The sequence below is a fragment of the Hibiscus syriacus genome, unplaced genomic scaffold (genome assembly GCF_006381635.1).
Source record: "Hibiscus syriacus cultivar Baekdansim isolate YM2019G1 unplaced genomic scaffold, ASM638163v2 tig00110864_pilon, whole genome shotgun sequence".
Classification (NCBI taxonomy): Eukaryota; Viridiplantae; Streptophyta; class Magnoliopsida; order Malvales; family Malvaceae; genus Hibiscus; species Hibiscus syriacus.
The window spans coordinates 2,130,506-2,156,660 of record NW_024062893.1 but is presented as its reverse complement, the minus strand read 5'-3'; the positions used below and the strand labels follow the sequence as shown (position 1 = coordinate 2,156,660).

The following is a 26,155-nucleotide window of genomic DNA, read 5'->3' as shown; positions in this document are numbered from 1 at the left end:
CAATTTAAGCTTCAACCGGAAAGTAGTTCCTCGATGCTACCATGCGATTGATATGTCATAATCGAACTCGAAAGTTTTTGTTTACAGATAGCCCTTCTCGCCTTGAGCTATGTTGTAATAGGCTGGGAGATAATCTCTATTATTGCAGATGACTCATTTGTTGTGAAACTAAGTCAATCCATTTGGGAACGATATCCCTTTTCGTGAAGTTGAAATCGTGGATGGATCATTCGCTGTGAAGTTGAGCTTCGAATTGGATGTCATTCGTTGTGAAGTTGAAATCCAATCTCGAGTTGTAATGCTTCGCCAAATTGGATTTGGGTTGAATATCCTTCGTTGTGAAGTTGAAATCCAATCTTGTATAAGTTGCGTCATTTTGAGTTCAATATCTTTCAATGTGTAGTTGAAATCTAGTTCGAAACCTGAACTGGAAAGTTGGTTGTTGACAGACAGTTTTTCTCGACTTAAGCTATGCTGTAAATTTCCTCTAAATGAAGGATGGCCCCCCTTCGCGGGTCTCAGCCAATCATAATTCTTCAGATGACTCCCCTTCACGGGAAAGCCAAGTGGTATATTATGTCAGCCGGATATCATCCGTCGTGGAGTTTAAATTTGGCTTGAAAACGTTAACTGAAAACCAGCCACTCGTTGTTGAGTTAAGCTGAATTGAACCCGTTCTAAATTGGCTCTCGAACCCGTCTAAAGTTGATTCTAAGATCTGTCGATCTTTCAAAAGGTCAAGTTCGTTTAAGTGTAGCTCCCTGCCGCTGAGTTAAGCAACCACCATCGATCTTTTTTTGAAGGTGCTCTTGAATCGAGTGTCTTTCGTCTTGAAGTTGAAAACTTGACTCTAAAGCTGCAAAAATTATGTATGCGAAAAATGATAAATGTGATGCTTTTAAGTATGTCTAAGATGTATACAACATGAATTAGTTATGTTTTATCTCCTGGATGGAGCCTCATTTTTTTTTGTTAGTCTTGTCCTTGGAATCGATCATGCCCTATTTTCTTCTCGGGTTACAGCTTCAAGGACCTTTCTCATTTGAGACTGTCATGTTTGAAAATGTTTTTCTCCTTTCTTTTATTTTAGAAATCAAAGAACATAAGAATATAAGAATTTTGCAAAACATTACCCCTTAATTCAGACTCACAATCGAATCAAATCATAAACATGAGTTCATAGAATATCAAAAGGACCAATAGCTCTTTAATGTTTTCAGAGTTATAGCTCTTTGACAAGTATCAAAAATGATGGGTTGGCTTCAGGTTAGCTTTCTTTTTTTCTAAAGTTTTAGCCATTGAGATGTCATTTCTTTATCGATCTTTTTGAACATTGTAATATGCCCCTCTTTCTGGGCTTGGTATTTTAATCAGATGCAGACAAAACGATGCAACTAGCATAACCAATTACTAGACTTTCTAGAACACTTCTATTTTGGTTCTCTGAAATCTTACATTTGTTCAAGCTTCGTAGACTCCTCTAACAAAGGTAGTGCAGAAATATCGATATAAAAATGAAATTCCTGAGTGCTCGTGTGAAATTGACTATAACAGGTGTTCCTTAACTCCCTTAGTTCATCTTCACTGCAACTCCATAATTAAATAAATTTGATTTAATATACCATTGTTTGGCTAGCTGAATTCAGCATTATTGTATATATATTATAATTGCCCTTATCAGGCTAGCTGAAGGATTCATCTCATCGCAAAGTCTTTGACATGACAATTGCAGTGGAGCAAACACTTAAATGCCAAGCACCCGAACAATGTCATGGTTTGAATACAATATATTCATAAAGTCATGGCTTTCGAGTTTCCTCTACAACCAATTACTTTAGTTGAATAGCTCAGCTTTATTTGTATACATATATAATTACATTCTGGGTATGCAGATTCAATTTCTTAAGCATGTCAAGAAGCACATATTATAGTCTAGGTATTGTTGAAAGTAAAAAAAATCTCATCTTTAGAGTTCAATTTCCAAGCAACTGACCTAAACTAGATTCACCTACTCGACTATTCCATCTGTAAAGATCATGATCATCATTGAATGTCCTCAACAAAAGTATAGTAATGTCATATACAAGAGATGCCCCATGTTGTCCGCTCCTATACATACCTAATACCAAGCCTCTTTTTCATTCCCTTTTGGGAGGAGAAGGCTATATCGGTCCCTGCAAGAGAAGGATATGGTGTTCGAGTGTATCTTCTGGGGTAAGGTCAAGAGTCGTTGGTTTACCAGTTTTTAATCATGTTACTTTGTCAAAGATCTATACATCCAATCATTTACAGAGTTTTTTAATTCAGTTGATATTCAAAGAATTTCAAGTATGCAAATTTGATTCAATGCCCACCATCTTTGAAGTAGCATAAATTCATTTAAATATCCTTACAAAAAAACTGAGAAAAGATGAAAAACAAATTCAAACAAAATGCTACAAATGGAATAAAGCTTCATGATGAAATGAAATGATCTCTTCCTTATTAGGACACCCCCAAGTTTTTAAAGTGGATCCAATTCTTGTTATACATTTTCTGCACGATTCTCTTGAATGCGAAGCAGTTCTCAATAGTGTGCCCTGTGACACCACTATGATATTCGCAATGAACATTCTCATCATACCACCTGGGGTATGGGGGCTTCATGGGTTCTACCGGGTATGGTAACACTACTTGATTGTCAAAAAGTTGTTGATACAGTTCTTTGTAAGTCATGAGAATATGATCGAAATGTTCCCTTTCTCTTTCTTTCCTGAGTTCCCTTGGATCTTGTCTAGAAGTACCTGACGGTACAACTGTATTTGATTTTGGGTTGGAGATTGTAACACTATTATTTGCGTTGTAGGTATTGATGTTGTTAATCTCTTCATCCCTCTTATTCTTAGGAGGTTTCTTATTGGCCTCCTCTTCTTCGATCTTACCTTGCTTTATGGCTATTTCTACCATCTCCCTGGCCATGACTAAGTCACAAAAATTTCCAGATATAATTGCAACCAGATGGCCGAAGTAAAGAGCCTTCATTGTTTGTATGAAGAGCTTCCTAGTTCCTTTCTCATCCAAGGGTGGATGAACTTGCACAGCTAAATCTCTCCATTTTTTGGCATATTGTCTGAAACTTTCGGTATGTCTCTTCTCCATGCTTTGCAGCATAACTCGATTTGGCCTCATATCATTGACATGTTTGTATTATTCCAAGAAAGACTTGGCTAGATCTTTTCAGGTATTGATATAAGATCGGTTCAGCTGATTGTACCACCGAATGGCTGAACCAGACAGACTTTCCTAGAAGCAATGAATCAGGAGTTGACCATTTCCTACATATCATGTCATCTTCCGACAGAACATGGTAATGTGAGCTGAAGGGCAACTATTCCCATCAAATTTCTCAAACTTAGGGACTTTGAATTTTGGTGAAAGCACCAAATCTGGGACTAGGCTTAGTTTCAAGGCATCGACTCCATAGTAATCATGGTCCCCCTTAACCACCTACATTTGGTCTTCTAGAAGGCTTGATTTTTTTATTCCATATTCTTTTTCTTATCTTCTTCATCAAAATATGGTATATGGTAATCACTTGATTATTCTCATGGTTGGATATAGAAGTCTGTTATTCTTCATCAAAATGGGGTGGTATGTCCAGTGTTTGTTCCTTTTGATGAGATATTTTCTGTTATTTTCAAGAAAAAATAACAAAATGCAAAATATTTATAAATGCATGATGCATGAAATGTTCGAGGCATTGATCCAAAAACACGTATATTATTATAAATAATCTTTATTGGGACAAAAGTGTCATTTCTTAAGAGACAAAAACATCTTAAAGGTACATTCTGACTAAGTCTTTTAGATCCCGAATAGTTTCTAACAGGTTGACTAGTCTTCTGCCTTCTTCTGTCACCGGTTGAATACCCTGTCGAACCACTCTGACTTTTCTGGCTAAATCGTGCAAGTATCGAGCTATTTTTTTACTTGTTCCAAGAAGTCTCGAATGATTACATCTCTGGCTTTCACTCTCTACTAAGCCTACTCCCAACGAAAACACCATTGGAAACCTCCATCGAAGGGAACTATCTGAAGCTCACTTGCTTGTTTCTTGAACCCGTTCACAATGGCCTCAAACTCAGCTATGGTTTTATCATCCCGTTATTGTTATTTTTTAAGAGACTTCTCCATATTAGCTACCTTGGTCTTTAGACTTTTGTTCTAGTGCTGGCTGTCTAACAAACGTCTTTGGGCAACCTTTAGTTGTTCTTTCAGGGTCTTTTTTTCATCTTGTCCTTCAATCTTCACTTTTCCAATATTCAGAGGATATTTTCTTGATACCCCTTTCTTAACAGACTTCCTTTTGTTCTTTTTTCTAATTTGTCTGCTCGATCCTCTTGAGTCTTTTCTGACCATAGTTGGAACTCTGTTTTTTTCACCTCTTGTATTACAACCCCTTTATCCATTAATGCAAATTATTTATGTTTAAAGAACACGCTTTTGTGGATCAACACCTCTTTTGAATGATGTAAATGATAAAAATAAAATAAAATGAAAAGGATAAAAGTTAGTGAGATGAAGATAATAATCAAAATAATAATGAAAAAAGTCTTACCCCACATGCTATCTACCCCACATACTTATTGTTCCTACCCGGACATGATCTCTATCCCACATGTTGATCTTGAACAAGCCCTAACCACATAAACTTCTAGTTCACATGCTCTGAACAAAATAAAGCAAGAAATATTCTCAAAACAGCCTAGGCTTTGAAATGAAGTTTTGGGGTAGGCTCTAATTCTCTGTATTCTCCCGATTTAAGTTCTAAAGAAGGTACACGGGTTCTCCTTGTTGGTGCCCTCTTGGGCTTGTCAGACCCTCAGTCCTAAGCCCATTACAAGCTTATGTGGACCAAGTTAAACCCGAGAGGACACATTTCATTATGTCTATACGAAGAATAAATTCACACGAAGACATAAGGTATATGAATCCCGAAGGTTACTTGCTAGGCTTATACGGAGAATAAATTCCCATGAAGGCGTCGCTTTCACCTCCACTTAAGAAAAGGTTTGGAGCTCGGGAATAGAGCCAAAGATGATTTTTTTTTAAATCTGAAATCATTGAAAAAAAGTCAGTACAACTATTTATTTGAAAAATAATCAAAGATAAACAATAAGTATCGAATAAATAAATTAAAATTTAAACTTATTATTTTCGCTTAAAAAGACAACCAAAAATTAATTCTGGCCTGACTCACTTACTTATCCCCAGCAGAGTCGCCAAGCTGTCGCAACCGTCTTTCGGGTGGGCCCAGAATGGGGCTTCAACTTAAATAGAACACGTTAGAGTCACCACCGATCATTTAAAAAATATTTAGGTTGATCGGACACCATCTTACCTAATCTGCATTTTTACCATAAATATGTCAGATTCGGGAGTCGGTTACAGTCAAGAATGAATTAGCACCCTTGAATTGCCATTTCGGTACTATTTTAATTTATCGGTTGCCTTAATTACAAAAAATAAAATTTAAATTTAAAGATTCGATTCAAATTACTCACATTTGATTGGTTAAATTTGTCCCTAAAAAGTCAAAATAAATATTAAATGGTGAAATATATATATATATATATAATAATAATAAAATGTTAAATAGAACAATGTTAAAAGCAAAAAAGAAAAGAGATAAAAAATATAAAATTAAAATAAGAAAAATATTAAAATTAAAAAAATGAAAGAGGAAAAAAACGTTAAATTTTGAAAGAATAAAGAAAATGGGAAAAAAATGTTAAGAGAAAGGAAAAAATGTTAAGAAAAAAACAAAATTGAAAAATAAATAAATAGATAGATAAAAAATTAAAGGATCAAATTGAGCTAAATTGAAATTTAGGGATCTAATTAATACTTAAAATGAGCTGCCAAAAAAACAAAAGGTTAGGGGGACTAAATCGTAAAATATAATAAATATAATGATGGATTAAATTGAATTAATTGAAAATTCAGAGACAAAATTGCAACAAGTGACCAAAATGAATTACGCATCAAAAGTATAGGGACTATGTAAATAATTTAAAAATATCCTAATTACAACCTAGTCCCTCAGTTATAAATACCCCTAAAACTAAAAAAATAACATTTTCAACCAAAACCCAAAAAAAACTCTCAACCTCCCAAATACTCTCCCCTCTCCTCAACTAACCCCGATGGCTTGCCACTATCCGGTGTCCACCGACCGCCGCTCTGGAGACCGGAAAAAAATTAAAATTCCCCAAAACGTTCCTCCCGACTCCCTCAATACCAATCTGAAACCCACCAATCTGAAACCCGATTGGCCAAAAAGGTACTACACCAGCGTAGATCTACGAAGAAACGTTCTAATTTTTACCTTTATTGGGGGAGAACGTTTCGTTTTCCGATGCCTTTGTCTCTCCGACGATACTCCTATGTGCCTCCGAATGGTCGTGATGCAACAAAGCTTCGAGCTTTGTTTTTTTTTTTTGCTCTTGATTTGGACTGTTTTTCTTTATTTTCGCTTTTGCTTTGGCTCGGTTTCTGTGTCGGTATTTTATGGTAGTTTGCACTTTGGTATTTTGCTGCTTGATTTTTTCTTGGGCTCTTATTGTTCGGTTGCTTTTCAGATCGTTGTCGTTCCCTTTTTCAGCCTCCCCGGTGAAACATTTATAGTCCCCAGTCGGGGTTGTTCTTTGTTTGCTTCGGGGTTCGTTTACCCCCATTTCCCGATTAAATCAGGATGGCTGATGTTATTGCTGAAAACTCGAGATGGTGCAATCTTGGGCTATTTCTATTCGAACGCCGAGAATCTCGGTCGGTGTATTTTAGGATGTTTGTAACCTTTTGGGGTTTGGCCACTATGCGATGCTAATGCTTAGGTTCCATAAACCCTAATCTACTGGGTTGGTTCAAGCCCATTTTCCTCCAAACTGGACTTGCTTTGCTGGGTCAGGCTAGCATGGCTCGGTTAGGCTTCATTGGATTGTTTGGACTTAGTAGACCCTAAAAAAGGAAAAATAGCAAAAGAAATGAAAAAGAAATAAATAAAATGAAAATGAAAATGAAAATTACATATTTATATATATTTAAAAATGTTTTCAAAATCATATATTATATATATTTTCGAAAATGTTTTCTAAATTATATATTTTATATATTTTTCAGAACTTTTTCAAAATGTTTTCAAAAATGTTTTTCAAAACTATATATTATATATGTTTTCAAAAATTTGTTTTCAAAACTATATAATATATATATTTTCAAAAATTATTTTCAAAACTATATAATTTATATATATATTCAAAAATTGTTTTCAAAACTATATATATTTTTTCAAAAATTGTTTTTTTTAAAGTATATATTATAAAAAATCATTTTCTAAAAACTATATATTATATTTTTTTAAAAAATATTTTCAAAATCTATACTATATTAATATATATACTAAATAAGCCCCGGACGAAAATGAGTGTTTACAATATGTATAAACTATAATACTTTATAGTTTATATATGAACTATTGAACTATATATAAACTACATAGTTTATTAATATAAATTATATAGTCTATATATGAATTACATATAAACTATACAATTTATATTTATATAATATGTATAATTATAAATTATATATACTATGCATAAAATATATAGTTTATTAATATAAACTATATAGTTTATATATATATACATATAGTATATATGGTTTAAGGTTTAGGGTTAATTTATGGAATTATATATAAACTATATAGTTTATAGATAGTAGTATTTAAACTATATATATAAACAATATATACTAACTTATACTATATGTAAACTATATATACTATATAGTTTACATATGAACTATATATATAAACTATGTAAACTATATAGTTTACATATGAACTATATATATAGTTTATTAGTGAATTATAAACTATATAATATATTATATATATATATAAACTATAGTTTATATTTATATACTACATACTATAGTTGATATTTATATACTATATTATATATATATAAACTATATATATTGTATAGTATAATTTACATATGAACTATATATAAAAACTATATAAACTATAGTTTATATATAAACTATATACTATAGTTTATATTTATATATAATCTATATAAACTATATAGTTTATATATGAACTATAATTTACATATGAACTATATATAAACTAGAGTTAAACTATATAGTTTATATATGAATTATAGTTTACATATAAACTATAGTTGATATTTACATATGAACTATAGTTTACATATGAACTATACATATAGTTTATTAGTGAACTATATAAACTATTTATATAGTATATACTGTATATATAAACTATAGTTTATATTTATATACTATATTATATATATATATATATACTATATATATTGTATAGTATAATTTATATAGTATTCAAGTGTGATAAAATTAACTTATTCATTTATTAAATTTTTTGTTTTAGTATTTGTTATGTTATTCAAGTTTCAAATCTTGAATAAGTTCATCATTTCAACTAATATATATTTATTTTAAAATTTTAAGTTAATTTATACTTAAATTATTAATCAATTTTCACATTTTAACTCAATTTATATAATCTAATAAAATCATGTTCAATAAGAAAATATCTAAATTTAATTTAATGATTATAAATAAAATTTATAATATAAGAATTATAAATAATATAAAGAATTGGAATTAATATAAAAACCAAATTTATAATATACAGATTATAATTAATATAAAAACTAAATTTCAAAAAGTAATCATATTAATTTAATTATCAAAAGTTTATTATAAATTTAAAATAACATAATTATATAATTATATTAATTGTAACTTATTACTTATAAGTTAGGTAAATATCATATCAGTTCAACAACATGTCAGATCATTTACAGGTTGAGTCAATTACAGGTCAGGTTGAAAACAGGCTGGGTAATACCAGTTATTTACCAGGTCAATCTCGGGTTCGGATTCATATCAGACGGATGCAGTTCGGGCTCGGGTATCATATTCTCAGTTCAATTTGGGTTCAGGTCGTTCTCAGGTCGAGTTCAAATCCACAATTTCCAGTCCAACTCAGGTTCAGGTCAACACCAGTTCCAACTCAAGTCAGTTTTGGATCGCCACAACGCAGGTCAAAAACATTTTTGACTCGAGTTACTTTCATTCTATTTTACAGATCGGGTCATCTTTTTACACCCCTAGTTGTGGAAACTTGGTGGAAGCCAGAGGGAGGTGAATTACATAATTTACAAGGGTGAAAATACCTCTTTGATCCCTCACAGTTGGCCAATTTGGTCCTATCTTAAAAAATAAAAATTTAATTCTTGTGGATTTCAAAATTAATGACATCAATTTTATATTCCATTATTTAGTTGTGATCTTAAAATTTTAACAAACTAAATTTTCAATACTTGTAGAGCAGATAAATTATATGTTGGTCTTTTTAGAATTCGGTAAAATTTACATATTGTGTAATGATTTATAACTATATTTATTGTTATATCAATTAAAATTACATCAAAAGTATAATTATAAATCAAATTAAATATATAAAAATGGATTAATGCATATTTTCATTATGAGCTTGACTTTTTGGATTCATTTGAAAGCTGTCCTATACATTACTGTGTAAAATTTTATTAACCTATCAACCCTAACTGATCAGTAAATACCATTTTTCTTTGGAAATGAACCCTTATACTTGCCGGTTAAATAATGTGTTCAAGTTTAAAAAGCTAAATTATTTCTCAAACAAATGAATCTATATTACCATTCAGCTCTGGTATTAATTTATATTGAATTTAAACAACACAAAATTTGTGAAGGCAGCTTAATTAGCTATGTCAGTTGAGTAATAAAGAATAAAAAATCAAACCATCCAAGAAATTCACTGTGGTTGAATTTAAGGAGTTATAATTAAACTATTTGTATATTATTCTTATTATTATTATGATTTAGCTTTTTAAATTCTCAAAATTATTAATATTTTAGTAAATTAAACTATTTGTATATTATTATTATTATAATTTTGAGTAAAGTATACAAAATAAGAATTTAGAATGATCGTTATAAAAAGAATTCATTAGTCCAAGTGTATTATTGTCCAAAGTGGTGGGAATGTAAGATTATCTAAGAATTTGGAGGTAATGACATTCTCACCATTTTAACCAAAAAATGTTATTATTGGGAAAAAAGTATTCCCGGTAATGTAAGATTTCGTGAACCAAACGTGGGAATACAATTCCGGGAAAAAAAAATTCCCCTTGATAATATAAGATTCTGCGAACCAAACGCACCCTTGGGAATAACATTATTGAATGTAATATTACTATGAGAATATTGTATTACCTTGTGTTTGGTTTGTTTAGCAGGAATGTAAGATTACAGTGTTTGGTTGGAGGAATATAAGATTACTTGGATGCATATTTTATCAAATTATCCTTGTGATATATTTTTTTAAAGTTAAACTTTAATATTAATTTATAAATATTACAGTGTATTTTTGTGTTTGGTTGATTTAGTAGGAATGTAAGATTACAATGTTTGGTTAAATGAATAAAAAATTATTGAAATGTATATTTTACCAAATTGTCCTTATTATATATTTATTTTTTTAACAAGTTGAATTCTACTATAATATTACTATAATTAATCTATATATTTTCTTTAAAAAATTTAAATTCATAAAATTATATATTTTTTACAAAATTGAAAAGATAAATAGGTTTAATGAAAGTGTAAAATTTTATTTTAACCCATGAACTTCATATAAAATTCTAATTATTGACTTTTTTTGTAAATCTAAAATAGTTTAAGGATAAATTTGTAATTTAACTTTTGTAGAATTTTTATTATTCAACGACAGAAGAATGATATTTTTGAAAGATAGATTTTTAAGGGAATTTTAGTCCAAAACACCGATAATCCAACAATACATAAGGGAAGGGAGGTAATCACATTCCCGATAATATACCCCCAAAATACCACTGTTGGTAATAAAAGATTATCGGGGGCTGGGAATGTTGTCCAACCAAACGGGGGAATGAGGATTCCATTCCCCCGGTAATCCCACATACCCCGAATCAAACACGCCCTTAGAGGTAATAACATTCTCACATTTTTAACAAAAAAATGCAATATTGGGAAAAGAGTATTCCTGATAATGTAAGATTCCGTTAACCAAACATTAGAATATAATTCCGGAAAAAAACATTCCCCTTGATAATGTAAGATTTCGCGCACCAAACGCACCCTTGGGAATAACATTACTGGAATGTAATATTACTATGGGAATATTGTATTACCTTGTTTGGTTTGTTTAGCATGAATGTAAGATTACAGTGTTTGGTTGGAGGAATATAAGATTACTTGGATGCATATTTTACCAAATTATCTTTGTGATATATTTTTTTAAAGTTAAACTTTAATATTAATTTATAAATATTTGAATGAAAATTCATAAAAATATTTTTATACTATCTAACTTTCGAGGATAAATTACATTTAATATATAATTAGTATATTAAATTTATATTTTTAAATAATGTTCATAAGTATCATATTTATTTATATAAAAAATAATATTATGGTAGTAAAATATTATTTTAAATAATTACATTTTTACAATAATATTATTTTTTTCATCCCATAAAATTATAAATAGTAAAATATTGAATATTAAAAATATAAAATATTTTTAATTCTCAAAATTATTAATATTTTAGTAAATTAAACTCTTTGTATATTATTATTATTTTTATAATTTTAAGTAAAGTATAAAAAATAAGAATTTAGAAGGATCATTATAGAATTCGTTTGTCAAAGGGTATTTTTGTCTAAAGTAGTGGGAATGTAAGATTACCTAAAAATTTGGAGTTAATGATATTCTCACCATTTTAATCAAAAAATATTACTATTGAAAAAAAAGTATTCCCGGTAATGTAAAATTCCGTGAACTAAACGTGAGAATATAATTCCAAAAAAACAATATTTCTCATAATAATATATAATTCCGCAAACCAAACATACTCTAAATTCAAAGACGTCTCTTGGAAACTCCTGCGCCTGCACCATATGTATATGCTTCCACTCAATATCTGTAAATACTATGTGCTGTCCTATTCAAATCAGTATCATCTGTGCACTCATTCATGATTAGAGGTGTCGACTGGACCAGTCGAGCTCGAAAGGTTGCAGCTCGGTTCCTAAAAACTTTCATGCCCGAGTCTGAATAGTGTCCACCTCGGCCTACCTGGCACAGTGGCACATTGTACCATTTAAAATATTATCTCAATAATTCATATATCTTTATGAATTGAATTAAATTTTATTATTCAATTATAATTTTGGTTGGGCTGGATCGTTTTAACCCTTTATCTGAGGTTCAGATCAGGCTGGTTGGGTCGGGTCAATTGGATAGCATGTCTACTAACATAGGAATTACTGCTTTTGGAGTTATTTGCTAGTGAAAATGGAATTATAACATTAGGCTTAGTTTCAAAGCCTGAATTTCGTCAAGCTCTTATAGCTTAAGATGTAATTGATTATTAGTTTTGGGATCAATAAACGTGAGATTTTATAATTTAGTGGTTCCTTCCTTACCATTAAGTAGAGACAAATTATCATTTGACGAACTCGAAAAATATGTATAATAGAATAATAGTTTGGGTAAATTATCTAAATGACCCTTAACTTTTAGGGTTTAGAGTTTTGGTAAAAAAATTCTTTTATAGTCAATCAGCTTCTAGAGCACTAACGACTTGGTCATTTGAACATGAATAAAGGAGGCTGACTGCCTATGTTACATTCATTCCAGTTGCAAATTTTTTTTCATGTTTCGATCACTTAAATTTTAATTCAATAACATTTTGGTAAACAAAAAAAATCTTAAATGATTTGCACTTTCCGCCTCTTCTTAATATATAAATAATTAGGATTAACATGATAAAATGTGTAAATAATTAGGTTTAAATGTGTAACTTTATAAAATTTTAATTATCACATCAACATTTTTGTTAACGATTAATTATTAGTGGTTTAGTTGAAATCATTTTAATAATTTACTGACTTGGTTGAAAAAATTTATAATTCGGTGAGCCGACTAGAACTTATCTCATAGTTTAGTTAAGTGATTATACAAGTAGTTTACCCTAAAATAAAATAAAACTTGTATTACGACATTGAAAATTTCAAAGAATTCTAGAAACCCAGGGAAAAAATTGCAGCTTATTACCCCCAACATATATATATATATATATATATATATGTGTGTGTGTGTGTGTGTGTTATAGAAAGTTGTGATGAGAATGAAATAAATAAACAATTATCATGTCATTTTGAACCGGCAAATATTTAAAAGCCAAAATTCCTTAACTTAAAGTAATTATAAAATAATATTTGTTTAATATTCTTTTAACTTATTGATAATGTTTATATATATATAGATATAACTGTTTGAATTTTTAGAGAGCGTAATCTTCCTTCTTAAAAGCCAAAATTTAATTTGTTAAAAATCATAATATATTTGATTTGGATTAAAATGATGAGGTAAGTATAGCATATATTTGGATTGCTTAGGGCCACGTCATCAATGTAAATCCACTAAATACGTGAGTATCGGATTACCTACATGTCTCTAACTTGTGTACATGGGAATTGTGTTTGACCAAGTAACACAATCCATGACGTCAACATCTTCTCTTTTTATTATATCTTCTTAAGTTCATCATTTTCATTTCAAACAAAATGATAAATTTCAACAACCTTTCCTTTTGTGGGGGAATCGAAACATTAGAAATTATATGATGATTATAATATTTCAGAGCACAAAGTCAATCGTACTCAATGGTATATTATTTTTCTAAAATAATATAAAATTAAATTCATTTAAGTATTATATTGTAAACATATTACTAATTCAAAATTTACATGTAATAAGATTCAATAAAGAAAAACCCTAAAAAAATCCTCAATCAAATCAGATAAGAAGGTAGATTTGTTTGGGCCGTATCATCAATTCAGATTGTTCGTAACCTTCTCAACGTCGAAAAACCCCAACAGTAAGAACAAATTAAACACACAAAAATGAAATCGTTAACCAATAAACCAAATGATCAAACATGGATATCTACGTTCTTCTAGTACAAACTACAATCAAAACCCTAAAACAAATACAATTCTAAAGCAAACGAAGATCATGGGGCGAATCCAACACATACAAAATAAAGAATACAGAAAGAAGACGAGATGTACATAACATGATTTGTACGAATATATATATATATATATATATTTCGCACCGACAAGCATCCATCACGATGATGTTATTTCTTGCTAGTTTTGGTGTACTTTTGTTTGATCCAATTAAAACCCGCAGTGGCTCCTACTTTAGCTTTCTTCATCCCCGTTATTGCCACCGATTTCGTTTTCCCGACACCGTCTCCGACCTTCTTTGAAACCTTAGCCTTAGCCCCTCCGGCGCCGCTCTTTCTAGGTTGAGTCGGGTAGGGGTCTGGTCCGTCGTCCCATTGATCAGCCCATGTGGTTCCATACGACCCGATCGGTTCCATTTCTCAAGCTCTATAGTTAAATGATGAAAGAAGTTAGTATAGGATATGCACGACAATTTTTAGCCGAAAGCAAAATACTTGTGCTTCTAATTGAAAACAATGCCTTTTATTGTGTTTTTGTTGCCAAATAAAAACAAAGTGTCAAATATATTATATTACATCCGTTTTTTGAATATTCGAATTTTGTTTACTTTGAATTAGAATTATTATAGTTTTTCTTTCGAGTCCCACGGAGGGCATTTCATAATTCGGAGGTCTCTTACGGAAGCTGCTCTCAACCTGGTGTTGGGGGTAGCCTACTATCTTACCTCTCCCTTACCCCATATATATGGAAAAAAGGGACAGCCATTTTTTTTTTGATTTCATATTGAATTAAAAGTCTAGAGGTAAATAAAGAACAAGTAATCCAAAGGAAAACTACCTGTTGTGAAAGTAGTTAACTACCCTTTTCCCCCATAAATAACAAATAAAAAAGGGTGAAGTACACGAATGGTCCCAACTATAGGGTATCGCTTTATTAAGTCTCTCGATTATTAAAAGTTACAAAATGGTCCTTCGACTATAGAATGTCGCTTTGTTGAGTCCTTTGACTATAAAAAAATACAAAATGGTCACCCGACTATTCATTATGTTCCAAATTCGTCTTTTTTTGTTAAACAATTGACAGTATTTTGAGCTGAAAGTTAAATTGTTGAGTGTGATTTGATAAAATCTGATCTCAGAATCTCAAGCGACTATCACATTTCAATCATCGTGATACCGTCCACCTTAGACAACCTTCAATTTTTTAATGGAAAAGGACGGGTTTGAAACATAATGAATAGTCCATGACCATTTCGTAACTTTTGATAGTCAAAGAATTTAATAAAACAACACTTTGTAGTCAAAGGATCATTTTTGTACTTTACCCATAAAAAATCAACAAGCACATGTTGAATAAACAGGAAAATAATGTAAAATACAATATAATAAACAGAACTATTATATATTTATATTTGGAAAAAAACAGAAGATGTTAGTTGGGGTGATTAGTTAAATGCTAAGGTGTTGAGGGTGGACCGCATGGTTGGAAGAAATGAAATGTGATTGTGATTCAAACCCCTAGTGTACATCGACGGCCATTGTTGACCTTTACCAACGACTCTTTTCCCGTTATCTAGATTCCGTTTCGGATAAAAATTTGCTTATTATTTAAAAAAAATATTTTTAAATATTAAAAGTTATAAAATAAGTGTTCAATTTTTATTTTTGTTATAAAATAAGTATTTTATTGTTATTTCTGTTAATTGGAATGACATAATATAGTAAAAATAATAAATAATATCTTTATTAGTATTCAATTTACAACTAAAATTTTATTTTGTTTTTTTTAAAATTTTATAAATAATAATTTAAAAAAAATAAAAAGATCATAATTCTTGTATAAAATTATGAAATTTCTTCTTAATTTAATTTTCAAATTATAAATATATTTTTTGAAATTACAATTTTGTGAATTTTTTAAATCATAAAATTCTTTGATATATGAATGCAAAGTACCAACCAAATTGGAATATTTTGATCATCCTAACTTACAAGTTACAACACGAGTTTATATATATATAGACAAATTATTAAGTTTTTACATTAAAATATATAAAATTATAATTCATCTCTTTTTATCACCAAACTTTTCTTCTAAATAACTAATCCTTGTTATAAAATAATTAATAAATAAGTCCGAAAACATTCATTTTCTGATAAATTAGTACATACGTTGAACTAGACTACTATTAAATGCGCATGTTTAAATTATGTGTAATCAAATTAACTGAACGAGATTACTCTTTATGCTATTTATTTTTTGGATTAACTACATGGTTGATCACTTATGTTTGTGTTTTGTCCACTTTTCCTCACTGATTTAAAAAAAACATAATATATGGTTACTTTCGTTTTTATTTAATTAATATGTGGTCATCACGAGTTAACTGTCGTTAAATATTTTTGACATAATCACATATTTGGTCCCTATTATTTATATATTCTCTCAATTTAGTCTTACTTTTAGTAAATTAAAATAAATTTAATCCTCCAATCGAATGATGTCACGTGTCACTAGTACCACGTGTCACCATTCGGTTGGAGGACTAATTTTTCAAAGTTTTGGTGGAAAATAAATATATTAAATTAAAATAAATTTAATCCTTCAACCGAATGGTGACAAGTGACACGTGGTATCATTCGATTGAATGATTAAACTTATTTTAATTTACTAAAAGTAAGACTAAATTGAGAGAATATATAAATAACATGGACTAAATGTGTTATTGTACCAAAATACCACGTCACATAATATGTTAACGACAATTAACTTGTGGTGACCACATCTTAATTAAATTGAAAATGAAAGTAATCACATCTTAATTAAATATAAACGAAAATGATTGTTTTTCTATTTTTTATTTTTTGAAATGAATGAGTAAAAGTGGACAAAGCATAAAGATAAGTGATGAACCATGTAGTTAGACCTTATTTTTTATAGTGTTTGTTTCTCGTTTTTTGCTTTTAATTGGATGATCTTGGGAAGCAATAATAGATAAATAGATAGATGTCATTAAACAATAATAATGCTGTTTTTGCTAAAGAATTAATTCATATATATATCTTAAAGGAGTTTATGTGATTCTGTTCAAATTTAAAGGCACGTGAGTATTTTCTTTTTCAAAATCTAGAGATAGGGATGAAACTGCATAGATCAGGGAGCCCTCATCTTTTAGGATTTAATTATCTTTTAGGGCACTATTAGTTTTACAATTAATTAAATTAAGTTCCGAGTCCCCCAAATTTTTGGGTTTTGTTACTTCTTTTAAGTCATATATGAACTGTATTAAATTTTAATCCATTTTTGTTTAAATATTTATTAGATTATTATCATTTTTGAAGTTATATACATTAAGTTCTAACTCCATTTTATGTTTGTTTAAATTGTTCATGAATCCTTCTCAATTTTAAAATTAGACAGCTTAATCCTAATGTTTATCCTTACATGGGGGTTCGGCAAGTGTTTTTTTATCAAACAAAAAAATTACTAAAATTGACTATAAATATTATATTACTTTATTGTTGAAATCATCGGTGAGATCTTTTAATTTGTTGGACGATTAAAGATACTCATGTTATCCTATCTTATATGAGTTGAAAAATATATTTTATTTTTAATTTAAATAAAATTTACGTATATCTTATAAATGATATTATTGAAATTTAAATTATTAGAAAAAACATATTTATTTTTATTACCGGACAACTCCTTAAATTCAACCACAGTGAATTTCTTGGATGGCTTAATATTTTATTCTTTATTACTCAACTGACATAGCTAATTAAGCTGCCTTCACAAATTTTGTGTTGTTTAAATTCAATATAAATTAATACCAGAGCTGAATGGTAATATAGATTCATTTGTTTGAGAAATAATTTAGCTTTTTAAACTTAAACACATTATTTAACCGGCAAGTATAAGGGTTCATTTCCAAAGAAAAATGGTATTTACTGATCAGTTAGGGTTGATAGGTTAATAAAATTTTACACAGTAATGAATAGGACAGCTTTCAAATGAATCCAAAAAGTCAAGCTCATAATGAAAATATGCATTAATCCATTTTTATATATTTAATTTGATTTATTATTATACTTTTGATGTAATTTTAATTGATATAACAATAAATATAGTTATAAATCATTACACAATATGTAAATTTTACCGAATTCTAAAAATACAAACATATAATTTATCTGCTCTACAAGTATTGAAAATTTAGTTTGTTAAAATTTTAAGATCACAACTAAATAATGGAATATAAAATTGATGTCATTAATTTTGAAATCCACAAGAATTAAATTTTTATTTTTTAAGATAGGACCAAATTGGCCAACTGTGAGGGATCAAAGAGGTATTTTCACCCTTGTAAATTATGTAATTCACCTCCCTCTGGCTTCCACCAAGTTTCCACAACTAGGGGTGTAAAAAGATGACTCGATCTGTAAAACAGACTGAAACTAACTCGAGTCAAAACTGTTTTTGACCTGAACTGTAGCGATCCAAAACTGACTTGAGTCGGAACTGGTGTTGACCTGAACCTGAGTTGGACTGGAAATTGTGGATTTGAACCCGACCTGAGAACGACCTAAACCCGAATTGAACCGAGAATATGATACCCGTGCCCGAACTGCATCCGTCTGATATGAACCCGAACCCGAGATTGACCTGGTAAATAACTGGTATTACCCAGCCTGTTTTCAACCTGACCTGTAATTGACTCAACCTATAAATGATCTGACATGTTGTTGAATTGATATGATATTTACCTAACTTATAAGTAATAAGTTACAATTAATATAATTATATAATTATGTTATTTTAAATTTATAATAAACTTTTGATAATTAAATTAATATGATTACTTTTTGAAATTTAGTTTTTATATTAATTATAATTTGTATATTATAAATTTGGTTTTATATTAATTCCAATTCTTTATATTATTTATAATTCTTATATTATAAATTTTATTTATAATCATTAAATTAAATTTAGATATTTTCTTATTGAACATGATTTTATTAGATTATATAAATTGAGTTAAAATGTGAAAATTGATTAATAATTTAAGTATAACTTAACTTAAAATTTTAAAATAAATATATATTAGTTGAAATGATGAACTTATTCAAGATTTGAAACTTGAATAACATAACAAATACTAAAACAAAAAATTTATAAATGAATAAGTTAATTTTATCACACTTGAATACTACATAAATAATACTATATAGTATATATAGTATATATATATATATATATATATATATAATATAGTATATAAATATAAACTATAGTTTATATATACAGTATATACTATATAAATAGTTTATATAGTTCACTAATAAACTATATGTATAGTTCATATGTAAACTATAGTTCATATGTAAATATCAACTATAGTTTATATGTAAACTATAATTCATATATAAACTATATAGTTTAACTCTAGTTTATATATAGTTCATATGTAAATTATAGTTCATATATAAACTATATAGTTTATATAGATTATATATAAATATAAACTATAGTATATAGTTTATATATAAACTATAGTTTATATAGTTTTTATATTTAGTTCATATGTAAATTATACTATACAATATATATAGTTTATATATATAATATATAGTATATAAATATCAACTATAGTATGTAGTATATAAATATAAACTATAGTTTATATATATATATATAATATATTATATAAATAGTTTATATAATTCACTAATAAACTATATATATAGTTCATATGTAAACTATATAGTTTACATAGTTTATATATATAGTTCATATGTAAACTATATAGTTTACATAGTTTATATATATAGTTTATATGTAAACTATATAGTATATATAGTTTACATATAGTATAAGTTAGTATATATTGTTTATATATAGTTTAAATACTACTATCTATAAACTATATAGTTTATATATAATTCCATAAATTAACCCTAAACCTTAACCATATATACTATATGTATATATATAAACTATATAGTTTATATTAATAAACTATATATTTTATGCATAGTATATATAATTTATAATTATACATATTATATAAATATAAATTGTATAGTTTATATGTAATTCATATATAATTTATATATAAACTATATAATTTATATTAATAAACTATGTAGTTTATATATAGTTCAATAGTTCATATATAAACTATAAAGTATTATAGTTTATACATATTGTAAACACCCATTTTCGTCCAGGGCTTATTTAGTATATATATATATATTAATATAGTATAGTTTTTGAAAATATTTTTGAAAAAAAATATAATATATAGTTTTTAGAAAATGATTTTTTATAATATATACTTTAAAAAAACAATTTTTGAAAAAAATATATATAGTTTTGAAAACAATTTTTGAATATATATATAAATTATATAGTTTTGAAAATAATTTTTGAAAATATATATATTATATAGTTTTGAATATATATATATTATATAGTTTTGAAAACAAATTTTTGAAAACATATATAATATATAGTTTTGAAAAACATTTTTGAAAACATTTTGAAAAAGTTCTGAAAAATATATATAATATATAATTTAGAAAACATTTTCGAAAATATATATAATATATGATTTTGAAAACATTTTTAAATATATATAATATGTAATTTTCATTTTCATTTTATTTATTTCTTTTTCATTTCTTTTGTTATTTTTTCTTTTTTAGGGTCCACTAAGTCCAAACAATCCAATGAAGCCTAACCGAGCCATGCCAGCCTGACCCAGCAAAGCAAGCCCAGTTTGGAGGAAAATGGGCCTGAACTAGCCCAACATATTAGGGTTTATGAAACCTAAGCATTAGCATTGCATAGTAGTCAAACCCCAAAAGGTTACAAACATCCTAAAACGCACCGACTGAGATTCTCGGCGTTCGAATAGGGGCATCCCAAGACCGCACCATCCCGAGTTTTCAGCAACAACATCAGCCATCTTGATTTAATCGGGAAACGGGGGCAAACAAACCTCGAAGCAAACGAAGTACAACCCCGACTGGGGACTATAAATGTTTCACCGGGGAGGCTAAAAAAGGGAACGACAACGATCTGAAAGAAACCGAACAATAAGAGCCCAAGAAAAAATCAAGCAGCAAAATACCAAAGTGCAAAATACCATAAAATACCAACACAGAAACCGAGCCAAAGCAAAAGCAAAAGCAAAAATAAAGAAAAATAGTCCAAATCAAGAGTAAAAAAAACAAAGCTCGAAGCTTTGTTACATCACGACCATTCGGAGGCACATAGGAGTATCGTCGGAGAGACAAAGGCATCGGAAAATGAAATGTTCCCCCCCAAAAAAGGTAAAAATTAGAACGTTTCTTCGTAGATCTACGCCGGTGTAGTACCTTTTTGGGCAATCGTGTTTCAGATTGGTATTGAGGGAGTCGAGATGAACGTTTTGGGGAATTTTTTTTCCCGGTCTCCAAAGCAGCAGAGAGCCGCGGTCGATGGACACCGGACAGTGGCGAGCCATCGGGGTTGGATGAGGAGAGGGGAGAGTATTTGGGAGGTTGAGAGTTTTTTTTGGGTTTTGGTTGAAAATGTTATTTTTTTAGTTTTAGGGGTATTTATAACTGAGGGACTAGGTTGTAATTAGGATATTCTTAAATTATTTACATAGTCCCTATACTTTTGATGCGTAATTCATTTTGGTCACTTGTTGCAATTTTGTCTCTGAATTTTCAATTAATTCAATTTAATCCATCATTATATTTATTATATTTTACTATTTAGTCCCCCTAACCTTTTGTTTTTTGGTAGCTCATTTTAAGTATTAATTAGATCCCTAAATTTCAATTTAGCTCAATTTGATCCTTTAATTTTTTTTATCTATCTATTTATTTATTTTTCAATTTTGTATTTTTATTAACATTTTTTCCTTTCTCTTAACATTTTTCCCATTTTCTTTATTCTTTCAAAATTTAACGTTTTTTTCATCTTTCATTTTTTTAATTTTAATATTTTTCTTATTTTATTTTTATATTTTTTCTCTCTTTTCTTTTTTGCTTTTAACATTGTTCTATTTAACTTTTTATTATTATTATTATTATATATATATATATATATATATATATATATTTCACCATTTAATATTTATTTTGACTTTTTAGGGACAACTTTAACCAATCAAAGGTGAGTAATTTGAATCGAATCTTTAAATTTAAATTTTATTTTTTGCAATTAAGGCAACCGATAAATTAAAATGGTACCGAAATGGCAGTTCAAGGGTGCTAATCCATTCTTGATTGTAACCGACTCCCGAATCTGACATATTTATGGTAAAAATGCAGATTAGGTAAGATGGTGTCCGATCAACCTAAATATTTTTTAAATGATCGGTGGTGACTCTAACATGTTCTATTTTAGTTGAAGCCCCATTCCGGGCCCACCCGAAAGACGGTTGCGACAGATTGGCGACTTTGCTGGAGACAAGTAAGTGAGTCAGGTCAGAATTAATTTTTGGTTGTCTTTTTAAGCGAAAATAATAAGTTTAAATTTTAATTTATTTATTCTATACTTATTGTTTATCTTTGATTATTTTTCAAATAAATAGTTGTACTAACGTTTTTCAATGATTTCAGATTTAAAAAAAATCATCTCTAGCTTTATTCCCGAGCTCCAAACCTTTTCTTAAGTGGAGGTGAAAGTGTCGCCTTCATGGAAATTTATTCTCCGTATAGGCCTAGCAAGTAACCTTCGAGATTCATATACCTTATGTCTTCGTGTGAATTTATTCTTCGTATAGACATAATGGAATGTGTCCTCTCGAGTTTAACTTGGTCCACATAAGCTTGTAATGGGCTTAGGACAAAGGGTCTGACAAGTCCAAGAGGGCACCAACAACGAGAACACAGGTACCTTCTTTAGAACTTAAATTGGGAGACTATAGAGAATTAAAGCCTACCCCAAAACTTCGTTTCAAAGCCTAGGTTGTTTTAAGAATATTTCTTGCTTTATTTTGTTCAGAGCATGTGAACTAGAAGTTTATGTGGTTAGGGCTTGTTCAAGATCAACATGCGAGATAGAGATCATGTCCGGGTAGGAATAATAAGTATGTGGGGTAGGACTCTTTTTCATTATTATTCTGATTATTATTTTTTTCCTTTTTATTTTATTTTATTTTTATCATTTACATCATTCAAAAGAGGTGTTGATCCACAAAAATGTGTTCGTTAAATATAAATAATTTTCATTAATGGACAAAGGGGTTGTAATGCAAGAGGTGAAAAACACAGAGTTCCGGCTATGGTCAGAAAAGACTCAAGAGGATCGAGCAGACAAATTAGAAAAAAGAACAAAATGAAGTCTGTTGAGAAAGGGGTATCAAGAAAATATCCTCTGAATACTGGAAAAGTGAAGATTGAAGGACAAGATGAAAAAGAGACCCTGAAAGAACAACTAAAGGTTGTCCAAAGACGTTTGTTAGACAACCAGCACCAGAACAAAAGTCTAAAGACCAAGGTAGCTGATCTGGAGAAGTCTCTTTAAAAATAGCAATAACAGGATGGCAAAACCATAGCTGAGTTTGAGGCCATTGTGGACGGGTTCAAGAAACAAGCAAGTGAGCTTAAGATAGTTCCCTTCGATGGAGGTTTCTAATGGTGTTTTCGTTGGGAGCAGGCTCAGTAGAGAGTGAAAGCCAGAGATGTAATCATTCGAGACTTCTTGGAACAATTAAAAAAATAGCTTGATACTTGTACGATTTAGCCAGAGAAGTCAGAGTGGTTCGACAGAGTATTCAACCGGTGACAGACGAAGGCAGAAGACTAGTCAACCTGTTAGAAACTATTCGGGATCTAAAAGACTTAGTCAGAATGTACCTTTAAGATGTTTTTGTCTCTTAAGAAATGACACTTTTGTCCCAATAAAGATTATTTATAATAACATACGTGTTTTTGGATCAATGCCTCGAACATTTCATGCATCATGCATTTATAAATATTTTTGCATTTTGTTATTTTTTTCTTGAAAATAACAGAAAATGTCTCATCAAAAGGAACAAACACTGGACATACCACCCCAAGCATTGGACACACATTATCCTCATAACACCCATTCAAAGAAGAAGAAAATGGAAGCAAAGATAGCTCAACTCGAATAGAACATGCCAAGATTACAAAAAGAGCTAGAAGAGAAAATAAGGCACAATAACCAAAACATTTTGGACTCGATCCCCAAAAGCAAAGAGTCTTTGGTTGATCAAATTATTGCCAAGTTATCTGGTCTGAATCAGGAAAGTGCACCTGGGGCAGGGACATCTGAAGGGGTAACTATGCCACCTACTTCGCAAATGGTTGTTCCACCTGGAATCTTACCAGGACTTCAAGGGGACTCATCCTCTGCAAAAACAAAGGCCTCATCTGCTATAAAAGTACAGACTTCTATATCCAACCATGAGAATAATCAAGTGATTATCATATACCGTATTTTGATAAAGAAGATAAGAAAAAGAATATGGAATAAAAAAATCAAGCTGCTAGAACACCAAATGTAGGTGGTTAAGGGGGGCCATGATTACTATGGAGTCGATGCCTTGGAACTAAGCCTAGTCCTAGATTTGGTGCTTCCACCAAAATTCAAAGTCCCCAAGTTTGAGAAATTTGATGGGAACAGTTGCCCTTCAGCTCAAATTACCATGTTCTGTCGGAAGATGACATTATATGTAGGAAATGGTCAACTCTTGATTCATTGCTTCCAGGAAAGTCTGTCTGGTTCAGCCATTCGGTGGTACAATCAGCTGAACCGATTGTTGGTGCTAATTTGTCACTTTTAATTCGCTGACAAATTTGGAATTCATTAACTAATTGTTGGACATCTTTTCGCATACTAGCCCAATAAAAATTTCCACTCAACTGCTGAAATATACGGTTGACTCCTACATGCCCTCCTACAGTTGAACTATGAAACTCCCTCAGTAACATCGAATGTAAAGCCGTTTCCTTGGAACCATAATTCATCCTTGGATCAAGATTATCCCTTCATGGTCAAAGTATCTAGGATCAACATCAACGCTCTCTGTTACTCATCTTCTAATTTCACTTATCTACGGGTCTTGTCTATTCGCTGCCCTTATATCCTCTATGACATCAAATAAGGGTCGAGATAAAGCCAAGAACCTTGCTGTAGACACTCATTTTTGTCTGGTTCTCATTTTTTTATTATTATTATTATTATTACTATTTTATTACATTTTGAAGGCTTCACCGAAACCCAATTAGTGACCCAGCACCCCAACATAAATACAAGGCAACCTAGTAGTACAAGACTCGACCCAAGAGGGTTAAATAAACCGACCCAAATTGGCCTAATCAGTAACCCTAAATATTAGAGTTTCATTTATAGCAATAGTAGTTGCCGCTAGTGGTTATTCGACTCCCCACCAGCTCGTGCGCTTCACCGACCATCTCCCCGCGCGCGTCAGCTGCCGCTGAGCCATCCTGACCTACCGTCGTTAGTAATCCGACCTAACAGTGACCAGACCTGCATCAAACAGTCATCAAGTCAGAGAAATAGTGAACCAAATCAAAACCCCAAATTAAAAAATGCCCTATATCTTAAAAATCAGAGATTTCTCCTAAAATCAGAGAAAAATCGAACCCTACTCACTAGACTTTATCATCTCACCCAAAAGAAAAGATTAAATCACACACACAACAACCATTTTGAGGGGGATTTGAAGAGAGAGAAAAAACAGAGGAAATCTTAGAGCAACCAAAAAGAGAAAAATCGAGAGATAAAATAAAACTGAAAAATAAAGAAAAAACCCTTACCTTTGGTACATCAACCACCATCATCGCCTCACCAGTGCTTTAATACCCGTTATCGAAGGTAAATTTCTTACCTTGGGGTGATTTTCGTTTTTAGTTTTGAGGTGATCGGTTAGTTTTGTTTTGGGGTGTTTGAAGGGTTGTGCTTTAGGGGATTTAGACTTGATTTTTGGGTTGAGGCCAAGGAGGGGAAA

The 26,155-nt window shown here is 29.9% G+C and overlaps 1 long non-coding RNA gene across 1 annotated transcript; it reads left to right on the top strand.

Moving 5' to 3' along the window:
- Positions 1 to 14,465: 14,465 nt before the first annotated feature.
- Positions 14,466 to 25,935, top strand: LOC120143801. Its single transcript, XR_005517975.1, has 3 exons — positions 14,466 to 14,602; positions 21,687 to 21,692; positions 25,926 to 25,935. It is a non-coding gene; the product is annotated as an uncharacterized LOC120143801 (long non-coding RNA).
- The last annotated feature ends 220 nt before the right edge of the window (positions 25,936 to 26,155 follow it).